Raw genomic sequence first — 17,506 nt, forward strand, 5'->3', positions numbered from 1 at the left:
AATCCTTGACCCTGTCCCTCTCGGGATGTCAGATTTTGTAGCCGCAGGAGGCGGTTCCATTGGAGGAGCTGCTGCGGAGCGAGACCACATGACCGTCACCAATGCTATATACCTTCTGCACCTCTATTTGTATATAATGTGCACGCAGATATGTATGCATGTACAGGATGTATGGACCTGGTCACCAACCTTGAGCATTTGTATACAGAAGTATACACACCCACACACCTTCCTGCCTATTCCTACACACACACGCACCCACCCACACCGTGACTAAGCACTACATGACCTGATACGGCAAATCCATAATGTGTTAATGTATATTTATATGTGCAATAACAAAAGAAAATCAATGGTCAATGTCTCATACAATGAGTTTAGGATTGAAATAAGGAGTTTTATAACACAATGCGAAAGGTATTGGTGTAAACCCCCCTTTGGGGCTACCAGGGTCTCGAGGGGTTAACTGTGAGCCCACACACAGTAACGCCCTTTCTTTATCACATGATGCTGGGTTGACTCAGCAGAAGTTAAGCCCTGACCCCGTTCTGCCTGGAGATTGACAGACTGGGCTATTCAGAGTAAGGGGGAAGCTTCTGGAATTCAGATCTCAGGAGGAGTTGAAGAAGAAGGATCTCACTGTACATAGTTATACATGTGCCTATATTTAGGATATGGTAAGGATTCCATTTTATTATTTTACAGTTAGGGAAAGTACCATGTTTATATAGAGTCCCATCCAGATGGTCTTATACTACTCCCAAGGTTTAGAGAGAGATTATGCCCAGAGGGGGCTCCGCAAGTCTCAGCCCTTAGGAATAATTGGACCAGCCCCAACAGAGGATCCGTCACTGGCTGTCACCCAGAAGGCCACGTAGTGGAAGGCCGCCCTGAAATAAGGAGGCTGATCACAGAGGGATTAGAACTAGGCACGCCCGGGGCCCTGTGAATATGGAGCCCTCCCAGTGCTGCCCAGCAGAGGGACTCCAGAGGTAACATGAGAAGTATACAGCCTCCAAACCTTCCTTGTGGGCCGAGATGGGGGGGGATCTCGGAAAGCCACACAGACAGCGTTGGCCAGGGACACACGTGTATATAGAAGATGCAATAAATATACTAAATGTGAGACTGTGTATAAAAGACAATAAAGCTGCTGTTTGAATGAATAAAGTTCCTGGCACCCATCATTGCAAACCATCGCCCAACCTGCACCCTGAATAAGGCAACGCATCCTGAGTAGCTCTAACACAGACACCAATGTAAACTCTCTTAGGCCGAGTCCATAGAAGGACAGGCCGTGCTGAGGCGTGCGGACGCTCAGCACTGAGCCCCTGCATCCTCAATGAGGATGCCTTGAGAGGGGGCTCACGCGAGCGTCCGCAGGCGTGCTCAGGCTTTGGAGTTCTCAGCCGAGCGCCAAGCTGTTTTTCAGCGCGCTGTCGGCTGAAAACCTCCAATGAGAGCGGGGCTGCGTCAACGTCACGGCACCGTGACGTCGGCGCCGTGACGTTGACGTCAGTGCGTCGCGGGCGATTGGCCCAGCGACGTCACTGCCCCGCCTCCCTCAGTCCCCCCACCTCCGATCGCGGACGCTGGCTCGCCTGTATGTGCATGGAATCGCACAGCTTCTGCAGGCGAGCCTCAGCGCGGTGCAGCACGGCTCCCCCCCTCTATGGCCCGGGCCTTAGAGCTGGGCAGGGAGGGTAACATTAGTAACATTGCATGCACAGTTACTTGCTCATCAGTATAGAAACACAGCTGTCTGTGCTTCCTAATATGCAGATTCGGATCCATAAACATGAAAAAATAGATAATCAATCAAGAATTATGAGCATTTGTGGAAAGGTAAGATTATAGTGAAAGATCCATTCACTTTCTAACAGGGTATTCAAAGAAAATAAAGACGTAGTCCATTTAAAAGAGCAAATACAATTAAAGGAGAATATAGTCATTTAAAATTAATAGTTCATAGGTCATATGAAGCGCCTGCGTCTGCCACCAGGTGTCATAGTTAGGGATGCCGGTTTTTCAGTTTTAATAGAAAAAACCTGATTAAACACTGCGTGTTCACGACCAATCATTGGGGGTTTTCAGGTAAAACCGATAAAGCCGGGGAAATGTCATTTTGCAGCCGATTATTTTTATTGGTGGGTTGTTCTCACGTGGTAGTGTTCCCGTGCCCTATATAATTGTGGCTGCGCGGGAATGCGAGTGACCACGTGAGAGAAGATGGCAGCACCGGCTAGCTGCGAGAAACAGGACCAACTACTGTGCCAGAACCAACTACTGCGCCAGAACCAACTACTGCAACATAACCAACTACTGTAACATAACCAACTACTGCACCAGAACCAACTACTGCGCCAGAACCAACAACTGCAACATAACCAACTACTGCGCCAGAACCAACTACTGCACCAGAACCAACAACTGTAACATAACCAACTACTGCGCCAGAACCAACTACTGCGCCAGAGCCAACTATTGCACCAGAACCAACAACTGTAACATAACCAACTACTGCACCAGAACCAACTACTGCGCCAGAGCCAACTACTGCACCAGAACCAACAACTGTAACATAACCAACTACTGCGCCAGAGCCAACTACTGCACCAGAACCAACTACTGCGCCAGAGCCAACTACTGCACCAGAACCAACTACTGCGCCAGAGCCAACTACTGCACCAGAACCAACTACTGCGCCAGAGCCAACTACTGCACCAGAACCAACTACTGCACCAGAACCAACTACTGCACCAGAACCAACAACTGTAACATAACCAACTACTGCACCAGAACCAACTACTGCGCCAGAGCCAACTACTGCGCCAGAACCAACTACTGCACCAGAACCAACAACTGTAACATAACCAACTACTGCACCAGAACCAACTACTGCGCCAGAACCAACTACTGCACCAGAACCAACTACTGCACCAGAACCAACTACTGCACCAGAACCAACAACTGTAACATAACCAACTACTGCACCAGAACCAACTACTGTGCCAGAGCCAACTACTGCACCAGAACCAACAACTGTAACATAACCAACTACTGCACCAGAACCAACTACTGCGCCAGAACCAACTACTGCACCAGAACCAACAACTGTAACATAACCAACTACTGCGCCAGAACCAACTACTGCGCCAGAACCAACTACTGCACCAGAGCCAACTATTGCACCAGAACCAACAACTGCGCCAGCCAGACAGTAGTCTGAAGGAGCCAAATGAAGAGAGGCAGCAGTACCAAGTATTGCAAACTTCCGCATTCCCCCTTCCACCTAATCCCTGCATGCACCCCCATCCGCCCTCCCTCTCGGCACCGGCAGGATACCCCTCAATCTCACTCAACACCCAAAGATCCCTGCTTCAGACCGGTGTCTCCCTCTTCCTCCTCCTCGGTAACCAGAAGCCTGGCCACCTCTTACTTCCCCTGGGTAACCACAGGCCTGACCCCCTCCTTCCACTCAACTCCCACAGACCTCTTCCTCCTGCCCGGTGACCACATGCCCAACCCTTCCTTCCGCTCAACCCCCGCATGCCCTAGATACCCTAACCAATTCAAGGATTAGAACCGCCAAGGGTACTCTTGATAGAGGTGTTACATACTTGTTTTAATTTCAATAAAATAAATTAAATTTAAATGAGTAAAATCTCAATGAATTAAAAAAAAAAAAATCCTATTTTTTCAACAGGAAAATAGGACTGTAAATCCTTGGCTACGCTACCCTACCTGCACAAGGCCTCAACGTGAACCAGCCTTGCAGATGGACATCAGCCACTGTGCTGGCTTCTGTATTCTGTTTCATGCTGTCTGTCCTATCAACAGAACTGAGAAGGAATGGCTGCCGGTTAGCCCACAGCTTCTGCTTTGCTGCGGAAACCCAATTTATTGCAGCATAGGATTCCTGTGGAGAAATGCCGCGACGAGGTGATGAAGAGACACTGTATTTGCAAATTTAGCAGAGTTACCATTCCTGTGTGAAAGGGAAACACCCTGGCAGGATTAGAGAGCATGTGCAGTCCAAGTCGCATATCAAGCTGAAACAGCCAATGCCCAAAACGGATATCGGGCCTTTACAAATGTCTTTTGGCCACTATTACTCGCTTTACATGGAAGCGTAAAGAAGAGAGAGATGTGGCACATGAATTTGCTAGAGCTATGATCCATTCTGGGGTTACTCTTTGTCATGTACGGCACCCCTGTGAGCACGCGACCTGCATACGGGACAAGGGTTAATTCAGCAGATTTCACAATCTCCTTACAAAATGAGTCTCTAACACATCTGACAAGTCAAGGGAGTGGCTCAGGGAGTAAAGACACTGACTAGCACTGAGTTTGCTGCAGGGGAGCCTGGTTCAATTCCCAGTGTTGGCTCCTTGTGACCTTGGGCAAGTCACTTTATCTCCCTGTGCACCAGGCACCAAAAACATAGATTGTAATCTCCACGGCGCAGGGACTATACAAGAGCAGGCTATTATTATTATTATTATTAAAATGCACCCTAACAGACAACATGGATTCCGAATCCCTTGAATTCCATTTGCAAGGGGCTGGCGCCTTGTTCCTGCCGCCCTTCCCTATCTGTCAGAGCTCTCTTTTGGGAAGGACATTGCTATTAGGTTTTTTTCAGTATCAAACAACAAACATCACCCAAGAATGAAAGTGATACTCTTTTACTCGAGTTATTTTGATGTAGAGTTCACATGTTTTTTTTTGTACTTACAGATAGATTTCTCAGTTAATATTTTGGTTCTGTGGGTGACCCGGATGCTTGGAGGGATGTGCACTCCATTCCGGTCACTAAGTGATCACCCATAGTAGCGTTATAGCTGGTATGCAAGTTGACCATGTGTGTTGGTCTGGATCTGGCCAAATACGTGATGGTGTGATTGTGATATGACTTTTAGTTTAAGAGCTATGATGTTTACATTGTATTGTCAGTTATTTTAATGACACAACTACCAGTGCTTACTGAATGACCTTCTGTAACCCAAGCTCTCTAGCTGTGGGAGTTGAGGTAGACAGTACTCATCTTCAGGACCGCCAAGAGGGGGTGAGAAAGGGCCCTGGCGTCCCGGGCCCCCGTGGGTCAGGGGGCGCTCGGGCCCCCTGCACGGCCGGGCACCAGTTAGGCCTCGTTCAGGGTGCCAGAGGCAAGAGTTGGAGTGCGGGCGTTCGCGAGGGCGAGAGGCAGTCTGCTGGGCGATGTGTGTTCATCCTCCCTCAGCACGCCCACCCTCCGAAGCCTGCACCCTGAATGAGGCCTTAATAATAAAAATTAAAAAAAACCCTTGCTGCACCCGTTGCCGGGCTCCCTGTTGGCAGCGCCGGAAGTACGTTAAGCTTCCGGCGCGCCAGCATGAGAGGGAGCAGCAGCGTGAGACAGGTGGAGCGGGGCCGGCAGCACTGCCACCTCCCCTCCCGCGGCCACCGGGCCGTCACGGGAGCCCCCCCCCCCCCCCAGCATCGGGCAAAATCGCTCCCCACCAAGCCGTCCTGCCAATCCCCCCCCGCAGCACACGCGGGAGCAGCGGCGTGCCTGCAGCGGGGTCGGCGGCCAGCGAGGCCGGGGGCCGGCAGAAACTGACCAGCCGCCGGGACCCCCGCTGCACTGCCATCCCCCCCCGCAGGACATGGCCGCCCCGCCACCCCTCCGCAGCCGCCGGACACGCCCTGCAGCCGCGGGACACCCCTGTATAGTCCACCCCCGCAGCATCGGCCCCCCGCAGCATCGGCCTCACCCCCAGCACCGCCACCACCCGCAGCCCCCCCCCCCCTTTGCAGGTAAGTCTGATTTTGATATATATGTATCGGGGGGGTTGGGGTAATTTTTGTATGTATATATATTATATACACACACATTCCCAGTAAGATCTATCTATCTTACTGGGAATGTGTGTATGTGTGTGTGTGTATATATATATATATATATATATATATAGTATATGTATGTATGTATTGGGTAGGGGAAAGTTTTTTGCAGTGGGGGGTGGAAAGTTTTTTGCATTGGGGGGTGGGAAGTTTTTTGGTATATATCTTGTTGGGGGAATTGTGTGTAGGGGGGGGCGGAATGAGTGAGCATGGGGTAATTGACGGAGGGAGAGGACAGAGGGGGTGAGTGAGGAAAAGAGGGAGTAAGAGTGAGAAGCAGGGGAGAGAAATACATGCGAGGCGGGAGCGTGTGATGGGGTGAGATGGGGTGAGACGGAAGGGAGAGAAATACATGGGATGGGGGGGAAAGAGAGGAGGCTTGTGAGGTGTGAAATGGGGGGGGGGGGGGGTGGCGGGCAATACCGCCGACATGGGGGGGGGGGGCCTGCTCAAAATGTTTGTCCCGAGCCACACGATTTCGGTTGGCGGCCCTGCTCATCTTGGTTCTGAATTAGTCAATGTTTCTTCAGTCAGGTACTGTATGTGTGAGTGTCCAACTGCTCTGTCTGCTGCCCGAGTTCTGTATTTGTTCTTCTAACTCTTTCCTGGCTATTGGAAATTCGTACATGTAAGGCAGAATTAGTTTTTGTTTATCTGGGGGCCTCATGCTCACAGTTTCCCCTTTCTCTTATCTCTTGGAGCAGCTGAGAAAGTGAGAGCAGAGACCATCTCTGATGCCGGAGGTCAAATGGAAGTAGGAAAGTGTGGCCATAAATGGCTCTTTTCTCCTCAATAAGGGGGCTTGTCTTGAAATGATATATGGACAAGTCTGGAGTTTCTGCACAGTATTGTCTTGCTAGATCAGATATTTAGATCCAAAACCACAAAATTGTCCTCATCGCTCTAAATAGAATAACGTCTCCCAGCGGTACCACAAACAGAATAACACACTGTGGCAAGCACAATGGAAGAGATTATTTAATTAACAACACATCTGAGATCATAAGATATACAATAAATAAAGCTTAGTTGCTAAATACCATTATATGATTATCCTTATTGAGCTTGGTTGTCATATAACATTCTCTGATTTGCGCTTAATAATAAGATCTCTGGCGCGTTGTTAATTAAATAACCTTTCTTCCATTGTGCTTGCCCGAGTTTTATTCTGTTTGTGGGTGTACATTGGTACCCTGTGAGACTTTATTCTATTTAGAGTGCTGAGGACAATTTTGTTGTTTTGTATAGTATTTAGGAATGAGGGATTCCTTATGTCACATGCACCTATTTCTACTGTTACCCTCTTTATACTGATAGGGTACTGCTGTTAGTTTTTGTATATTAGATATTTAGATACAGTATCTCCTGCATTTTGCTTGAGGCTCTTCAATTTGTATCAGGAGGGTAATTAGTGCTCTCTAACAATTGGAGATTCTCATCCAACTTAACAGAAGGATTTCCTGCTCAAAAGGCTTTTAATATTCATTGCCGGCTCTTCTTAAACTCTGTCACTCTACATTACTTCTCTGAGTCTGACACCATTTGGCTGATCGGAACTCAATATGTATCAAAGTCAGCCTCACCATATGGTACATATTGAAAGTCACTGTATATTCTTAGTCTGCTGTAAAAAAAAAAAAAAACCTGTGTGTGCTGTGCACGCGCATAGGAAGTGAAACTTCTTTGACTTTTGTCACAGAAATTGTATTTGTGTTGGTGATGTTTTAATTAAAAATCAAAATACAATTTCATTGACAAAACGCAAATAAATTTGACCTATAACGCGCGTGCTCGCACACGTGTGTCAGTCAGTGTATGTGTCAGTCAGTGTATGTTTGTCAGTGTATGTTTGTCAGTCAGAGAGCATGTATGTGTGTCAGTCAGTGTGTGTGTGTGTGTGTGTCAGTCAGTGTATGTATCTGTGCCGGTCAGTGTGTGCATGTGTGTCAGACCAGTGTGTGCATGTTTGTCAGTCAGTGTGTGCATGTGTGTCAGTCAGTGTGTGCATGTGTGTCAGTCAGTGTGTGCATGTGTGTCAGTCAGTGTGTGCATGTGTGTCAGTCAGTGTGTGTGTGTTTGTTTGTTTGTGTGTGTGTCAGTCAGTGTATGTATCTGTGCCGGTCAGTGTGTGCATGTGTGTCAGTCAGTGTGTGCATGTGTGTCAGTCAGTGTGTGCATGTGTGTCAGTCAGTGTGTGCATGTGTGTCAGTCAGTGTGTGCATGTGTGTCAGTCAGCCAATAACTAGTTGTCTCGCAGCAGCGCCCTCTGCCAATCACACCCCCACGAAACCTGCCATCCACAACATGGCTATGGACAGAGCCTCTGCGCATGCGTTGAGGGGGACGGCTGCCGGTGTTGAGGAGCGTTAGGAGTGGCAGCGGTGAGTAAATGTTGAGCGGGTGAGGGGGGGAGCGGTGGCAGTTAGATGTCAGCGGGCGGGGAACGGCGGCGGACGTGTGGGGGGAATGGCTGTAATGGCGGCCATTAGGAGCAGCACCGGCGGCGATATATGTCATCAGCCGTGTGGGGGGAGCTGCGCCTGTTAGGAACGGCGCCGAACACAGCCCGGCCTCATCTGCCAGCACTTTGACGTCACATCCATTTCATTTTCTGTCTCCACAATCCCTTTTTGTCCCATTACGAATGAGGTGCCACTAAAGAAGTTTCACTTCAAAAGATGTTTCAGCTGAAGATCTGGGCGTTCTCTCCTGCAAACAAAAATCAGGCTATGGAACGGAGCTTGCCTTTTACTGGGCAAACTGCTTGTGAATTGATAAAGCTGCAAATTTTGCTTGGCACAAAAATGGGCAAATATTGCATTTGACATGAACTCTACTAATTAATATAATTAGATTAACAAGCATTCAATTTACATGTGAATATATAAACACAAAGAATTGTTACTAAAGGCTGGAAGCATGGTCAACACAGGTAAAAACGACAAGATAAAAATAAGCAGCACAAACATTATTGAGTAGGTATAAAGCTCTTGTTTGCCTGCTCATTTCCTCTTACTTCAGTACATATAGTAACTCTAAATTGGGCACCACTTAATCTTTGATTTAGTGTATTTTGTTTATGAGCAATTGTGTTCAGAGCAGAATGTTTTCATCTATAGTTTTACAGTAAAAAAAAAATGCTCATTTATGATTTTGGATTTACATACTGTATACCGTATATTTTTATTTGATTTTAAAAATGGCTAAAATAAGAGACAGCACATTTAGATTTGGATACGGATTTAGGTACAGTATTTCGAATTGTGGGAATGGTGCAAATCCATACAAGAATCTGACTTAAGTTAAATGTCGTTTGATATACTTTAAAGTCTGGTACATTTAGTCCACCCAAATTGATTAATCTCTATAAATCAGTTAATCTTAATCTAGGAGAATTCTCATTTCGTATAAATGTACTTAAAAGATTTTTTTTTAAAGAGGGATCATACTAATAAGACAGTTTATGCCAGCACTAATTTTCATGTTTATTCGATTCATTTTGTTTAGTAGAGACAAATGTATTTTCTATTTATCTATATAGTTTATAATAGATTCTATCGTGACTATTAAATAAATAAAATAAGCATTATTTCAGATTGTCATTTATTTTATAACCACATATGCTAGAAAATGTATTTATTCCATTATTGTAGGGAGTGCAATGTCTGGATTTGTTAACGTCAATAAAACATAATCAGCATACAGCCAGGTGTTGTGTATTTTGCGAATTTAATAAATTCACTACAGGCATACCCCGGTTTAAGGACACTCACTTTGAGTACACTCGCGAGTAAGTACATGTCGCCCAATAGGCAAACGGCAGCTCACGCATTCGCCTGTCAGCACGTCCTGAAAAGCAATATGGGCTTCCTACCTGTACCGAAGCTGTGCGCAAGCGGGGAGACTATAGAGCCTGTTACAAATGCATTATTTACATCAGTTATGCACGTATATGACGATTGCAGAACAGTACAAGCATCGATAAGTGGGAAAAAGGTAGGGCTTCACTTTAAGTACATTTTCGCTTTACATACATGCTCTGGTCCCATTGCGTACGTTAATGCGGGGTATGCCTGTATTGTTTTGACACAGGACTAGTGGAGTGCCATCCAGTCTTCTTTTCATCATCAGATTTATCCTTCCAGGACAACTGAGTGACGTGCACCCGTGGCAGGATACTATTGCTTTTGTGAGTCCATCTTCTTTGATATACAGTATCTCTACATATGCTGTGTAGTTAAACATGAGACACATGAGACCTCTGCAACCTGAATTTACCGTGATTCTGAAGGCTGCTGTGACGCGTCGCCATGGCAATGCGGCGTCAAATGACGCCGCGGTGTCATGCGGAGTGATGTCACATGCATGTCTCCATGACAACAGGGTCATGTGACCCCGCCGCGTGATATGACACCGCCGAGTAAGGTAAGGGGGGCGCGAGAGCAAGTGGGAGCTGGCAGGGGGGCGCAGCGCCAAAAGTTTGCGCTCCCCTGGGATAGAGTATCTGTCGTCTAAATTTAGCATAGGTTGAACTTGATGGACATCTGTCTTTTTTCAACCTCATCTGCTATGTAACTATGTAACTATGTAACTATGTAACATGGACTTAGTGTGCTTTTTCCGCAATTTGCAGCTGAAAGCCTTTTGTTCCACCATGTGGAAATCTACACCCACTAATTTGTCCGACTCGCAGACTGCTACTAAATCCTAATCGTTCGTGGCAACATCTTTGCATCACATACCTCCGGCCTGCAAGTTATCAAAATGAGGAGAAAACTGTCAAATAAATGGACGTCAAAAAGAATCTCACAGGGGAGGACCAACGAGCACTCCAACTCTTAAGGAGGATAAATCATTGGTGGTTAAACCGGCTGCTGAAGGAGGCATTAGTGGGAATGTCACATGTCAAGGATGAGATTTTGTCCCAGTTTACTGATGATGATGACAACTATTGCCTAATCCCCGAGGACTCCCAACAACGTATTAAATCCCAGATTGATCAAATTCTAAATCTAGCATTAACAAAAGGCCTTATCACTTAACAACTATGCTCTTACTTGACAGTGGATAATCCCATTATCCTGGTCTTCTTCACTCTACCCAAAATACACAACAGATTACAGAGCCCCCCTAGACAGACCCATAGTTGCTGGAACGTATGCACTCTTCCAGACCATTGCAGTTTTTCCTCGACCAAATACTCAGACCTTAATGGTATTGGGACAGGCCTATATTTTAGACACTACACTGTTCCTCTTGAAAATCAACTCCATACAAGATCTGAGACCATCCTAGCAACTTTGAATGTCAACAGCCTCCACACCTCCATAACTCTTATTGGAGGTGTGGAGGTGGTCAGATTATATATGCACCTATATTATGATGTCTTTGTTTCTTTATAAACACCCAATTTAAAGTTCTTGATTTAAATCCTTGGTAGCACCCACACACTATTAAAATCTCAATATAAACATAAACATTTAAAGCTGCAGTTCAGGCTCCCGTTTTTTTTTTTTTTTTTTTTTACTTCAATAGTTTCATGTGGGCAATCTCTACTTACCTAAAGAACTGCATAGCTGCCGGTCAATTCGTTCTCCGTCTATTGATCGGCAACGTTTGGCGACATCTTTAAATATGGGGAATGTAAATGGTTGCTATAGCAACAAGCATGCTTTTAAAAATAGAATACAAAAAATTGGTCTTTCAAAGTTGTTGTTTTTTAAAACAGAAAATGCTAAAAGTATATTTTCTTACTACAGAACTGATTTATTAAAAAAACACAAATTCAGGATATTGCTTGAACTGCAGCTTTAATGAAAACAAAGGGTTTGAGTGAGATACAGTATCCGTCACTTATAATAATACCTTACCCATTACACTGGGGGATTCGCCGATCCTGGTCTCGATTTCCATCCAGCAGTGCTCCATTACTGATGGTACCCAGATAGATCTTCCCCATACTTTAATGTATATATTACACAATGTTTAGTTATGGGTAGAGTGAGACCATTGAATTTTAAATCAAAACATGTGCTACGTTAACAAAAGCATACTCTTTATTCAAATGTACAGAACTAGGAATAGACAATAAGGTGGGGACCACATATGAATATTTAATCTTTTATTTCTTTTTTAATTTCTTTCAATTTAACCAAAGCGCTGATAATAAGAGATATAGCCCCCTACCCAATATATTGACTCTTACGGACACATTCTATATGACATTGTGAAAAGTGTATCTCTTATTTGACCCAAAATGTTCTCTGCTATGATTTGGTGCTTGAATACACTTTTGAATGGAAGATTATAATGTAAAGTGACATATTTAAATACGTCTCTGTGCAGAACATGTATGTAAATGGTATTTATTTATAAAATATTTCACCAGGAGGTAATACATTGAGAGTTACCTCTCGTTTTCAAGTATGTCCTGGGCACAGAGTTACGACAAATAATACATGTTTACAAATACATAGTTACATAAGTGAACAGGGTATACATTATATATAAGATATTGCATGCACAGTTAGAGAAAATATATATTATGAGCGTATGAAACAGTTACAGACCAGATTAAAATGTGAGACAGCCTTAGTTTTGAAAGAACTTAAACTGGTGGTGGATGTGAGAGTCTCTGGTAGGTTATTCCAGTTTTGGGGTGCACGGAAGGAGAAGGAGGAACGTCTGGATACTTTGTATAGCGATACAAGCGAGGTATTATGAGTACAGTTAGGGTTGCCAGGTGTGCAGTATTGAACAGGATGGTCCTGTATTTACACACACTGTCCAGTAAAAAGTTAGAGGTAATACTGGACATGTATGTGTCCGGTATTAGCTCTCTGGACATAGTGACCTGACCAGCTTGGGGGGCTGCGGGAGACAGCAGGGCTGTTGCTAGGAAGCTGGGCAGCTTCCTCTGCCCTGATTGGCTGCTGATGGGTAATCCAGCAAATCAGGAGGTGTCAGGAGCCTGTGGGGCCAATGGGAGGAGGAAACAGCATGGAGTGGTGAGAGCAGCGGTGGGATTCAGCCGGTTCGCACCGGTTTGAAACAGCATGGAGTGGGGAGCGCATCGGTGGGATTCAGCCGGTTCGCGCGAACCGGTTACTGGAATTTTTCAAGTTCCCAGAACCGGTGCAGTAACCAGCGGTAGAATCACTTGTTTCAGAGCAGGACTGCAGGGGAGGTGCGCCATCTAGCGGTGTGACCCGGAACTTCCGATGCTCAGCAGTTGCCGGCGGCCCCGCTGCAGGCACCTTTCTCACCATGCTTCGTTTTCTCACTGTTTGCTATTCACTCTATAGCGATATCTACAATTTAATCAATATTCTGCTGCTAAGTATGAGTACAGTATACATATACTTTTCTAAAAGGTAACATTGAACCAGCACTCTAAGAGTGAGGTTACCATATACATACTACCTGTGTGGTACAATAGCGCACCCAGCTAGCTGCTTTATTCTTTTTCTGTATGAGTTTGTCCGGTTCTCACCACCGGGGTTTTAATATTCACACACTAAATAATGTACACATTATGAGTCAAGTATATATGTTAATCAAATTTGATTCTTTTTTATTAACCCCCCCCCCCTTAGAGGTAGTGCTCATGACCAGTCTCTCTTATTGGCCCATGGTAGATATTTACCTTCTGAATAAGACACTAATACCAGGTTTAAGACTTTAATAGTTTGAGTGCAGCATTTGGGGAACTTTTTTCTGATCTTCTCTGATCAGACTCTGCAGTTGGAAAATAAGGATCTGATGGGAGTCTGGGACATTTAACTCCGCTGGTGTTTTACCGCGGCCTCGCCGCAGGGACACCGCCATTCAGCGCAGCGGAGCACCACCTAATGGCTGGAGGAGAAGTTGGCAGACCCTGCTTTTCTCTCTGCATCCGGCAAAAGCGGGAGATAGAAGAAGACAGGTAGGGTGACCTGATGTCCCAGTTTAGCCTGGGCAGTCACAGTTTTTAGGGCTCTGTACTGACTTTTTCGGCTGCTGTCCTGGTTTTCTGGACCCCTGGCGAGCGCCAACGGCACATGCGTGATCGGCAATTGACGGCTGCTCGTGCACATACGTGACTGGCAAGCTCCGATCGCACATGAGTAACCAGTAAACGACTTTGCATGCGTGACATTTTGTCCCAGTTTTTGCCGGGTCAAATATGGTTACCCTAGCCAGGAGGTGGGGAGGGAGAGATCTGAGGGAGATGTGAGAGGGACCCGGGGAGGTGTGAGAGGGACCGGGGGAGGTGTGAGAGGGACCGGCGGAGGTGTGAGAAGGATTCTCTCTGCCCTCCCTGGTCGCTCTCTGCCCTCCCGGGTCTGTCTCTGCCCTCCCGGGTCTGTGTCTACCCTCCCGGGTCTGTGTCTGCCCTCCCGGGTCTGTGTCTGCCCTCCCGGGTCTGTCTCTGCCTTCCCGGGTCTGTGTCTGCCCTCCCGGGTCTGTGTCTGCCCTCCCGGGTCTGTGTCTGCCCTCCCGGGTCTGTGTCTGCCCTCCCGGGTCTGTGTCTGCTCTCCCGGGTCTGTGTCTGCCCTCCCGGGTCTGTCTCTGCCCTCCCGGGTCTGTGTCTGCTCTCCCGGGTCACTCTCTGCCCATGGACAAAAGAAACAGTATAATGACAATCAAGTAGCAAGATGTAAATATTTTACGAAAGGCAAATAAATAACTTTTTTCAATTTCAATCAAAGATTGTTGTTTTTCATTTTTCACTATTAAAGGGCGATGCGGTCTCCCCCTCCACCCCCCCCCCCCATGAGAGAGAACTTGTTGCTAAAAATTTTGAATCCCACCACTGGATGAGAGGTGTGTGTGTGTGTGTGTGTCGCACCTTTCCCCATTGTGTCCAGTATTTTTGGAGAAGCCATCTGGCAACCCAAGGCCCGTAATATAGTGGGCGAGCGCGCAGCAGTTATAATTGGCTGTGGTTAGCCAGCCATTGTATGCTAGGGCCGCGCACACGGTAGTGAGCATGGAGCAGGGCGATAGGGGAGAAGACTCCGAAAAGTATGTATTTGCTCCGTTACCGCTCAGTGTCTGCAATTTATGTATGGGTGTATGCATGTGTATGCATGTGTATGTATGGGTGTATGCATGTGTATGCATGGGTGTATGCATGTGTATGCATGTGTATGCATGGGTGGTATGTATGTGTATGCATGGGTGTATGCATGTGTATGCATGGGTGTATGCATGGGTGGTATGTATGTGTGTATAAAGTTGCACAATATTAATAAATAATTTTTTCTCACAGCATGTCTTTTTTTAAAATTTTTAAGACACACACACACACACACACACACACACACACACACACACACACACACACACACACACACACACACACACACACACACACACACACACACACACACACACACACACACACACACACACCTTCCTCAGTGACACACAAACACACAGTATCTTCCAAGCCTGCCGCTCACAGCAGCACGGACCGTACACACGAAAAGTGTGCGTCACGTGCACGAACGTTCGCACAGGCACGCGCGCCCACTATATTACGGGCCCTAGTATAGGCTGCATATGTTGTCCTAAATCTGTTTTACAACTAGGTATGGTAGCAAGGAACACAACAGTCCCATATAGAACAACATTCATATTTTACACACGTATTGTAGAACACTTGTATAGTGTCGTGTTGTATTTATTTTTTATTAAAGTCATCTTATACTATATTAGTGAAAGCACTGTATGTTTGCCTGCCTGGATGTCCGGTGTCCCTAGGGGAAATCTCATTGGTCCCTTGGCCCGCCCGCCCCCGCACACCTCTCATTGGCCTGAGGCGGAGTGACAGGCCAAAGTACACACACACACACACACACACACACACACACACACACACACACACACACACACACACACACACACACACACACACACACACACACACCTTCACACTCACACACACACACACACACACACACACAGGGAACACAGGGACACACACACACAGGGACACACACACACAGGGACACACACACACACACACACACACAGACACACACACACACACAGACACACAGTGACAGACACACACACACAGGGACACAGGGACACACACACACAGTGACAGACACACACAGTGACACACACACACACACACACACACACTGTTACATATATTAGCGGGGCTCACAGTGTTAGCAGCACCCGCGCGCACCTCCTCCTCTCCCCGTGTTTCCCGCGCATTCACCCCGACCCCCCCTCCCCCGGCGCCGCTACAGTCAGCGGGACACACACACTATTATTACCCCTTCAGCGCCACCCCCCCCCCCCCCACACAGTGTCAGCGGCCGTGCGAGACCCCCCCTCTATATCTCCCACCTCTCCCCCCCCACACATATACATGCCCCCCCCTCCCCGGCGCTACAACTCACCCCTCCCCGGCGGGGGAACAGCCAGTGGCAAGGCAGCCTGCCTCGCGGCGCCGAGTGCCCAAGATGGCGGCGCCCGGGACACAGCGGGGGAGCGGCCACAACACGCTGCCTCCCGCCTCAGATCCACGTGGGACCTGCCGGACGGGTGAGTGAGCGGCCTTCACCTCCCCTCACCCCCCATCACCTCCCCTCACCCCCTTTCACCTCCCCTCACTCCACTTCTGACTTCCACCCCCCTTCACCTCCCCATTTACCTCCCCCCCTCCACCTCCCCTCCACCCCCCCCTTCACCTCCCCTCCACCCCCCCCTTCACCTCCCCTCCACCCCCCCCTTCACCTCCCCTCCACCCCCCCCCCCTTCACCTCCCCTCCACCCCCCCCCCCTTCACCTCCCCTCCACCCCCCCCCCTTCACCTCTCTTCCACCCCCCCTTCACCTCCCTTCCACCCCCCCCTTCACCTCCCTTCCACTCCCCCCCTTCACCTCCCCTCCACCCCCCCTTCACCTCTCTTCCACCCCCCCTTCACCTCCCTTCCACCCCCCCTTCACCTCCCTTCCACTCCCCCCCTTCACCTCCCCTCCACCCCCCCTTCACCTCCCCTCCACCCCCCCCCTCCACCCCCCCACCTTCACCTCCCCTCCACCCCCCCCTTCACCTCCCCTCCACCCCCCCTTCCCACCGCCTCCCCCCCCTTCCCACCGCCTCCCCCCCCCTTCCCACTGCCTCCCTCCCCCCCCTTCCCACCGCCTCCCCCCCCTTCCCTCCACCTTCCCACCGCCTCCCCCCCTTCCCACCGCCCCCCCCTTCCCACCGCCTCCCCCTTCCCCCCCTTCCCACCGCCTCCCCCCCCCTTCCCACCGCCTCCCCCCACTTCCCACCGCCTCCCCCCACCCCTTCCCACCGCCTCCCCCCACCCCTTCCCACCGCCTCCCCCCACCCCTTCCCACCGCCTCCCCCCCCCCTTCCCACCGCCTCCCACCCCCCCTTCCCACCGCCTCCCACCCCCCCTTCCCACCGCTTCCCCCCCTTCCCACCGCCTCCCTCCCCCCCTTCCCACCGCCTCCCCCCCCCCTTCCCACCGCCTCCCCCCCCTTCCCACCGCCTCCCCCCCCCTTCCCACCGCCTCCCCCCCCCTTCCCACCGCCTCCCCCCCCTTCCCACCGCCTCCCACCCCCCTTCCCACCGCCTCCCACCCCCCGCCATCCCACCGCCTCCCACC

This window comes from Ascaphus truei, chromosome 16 (assembly GCF_040206685.1).
Source record: "Ascaphus truei isolate aAscTru1 chromosome 16, aAscTru1.hap1, whole genome shotgun sequence".
Lineage (NCBI taxonomy): Eukaryota > Metazoa > Chordata > Amphibia > Anura > Ascaphidae > Ascaphus > Ascaphus truei.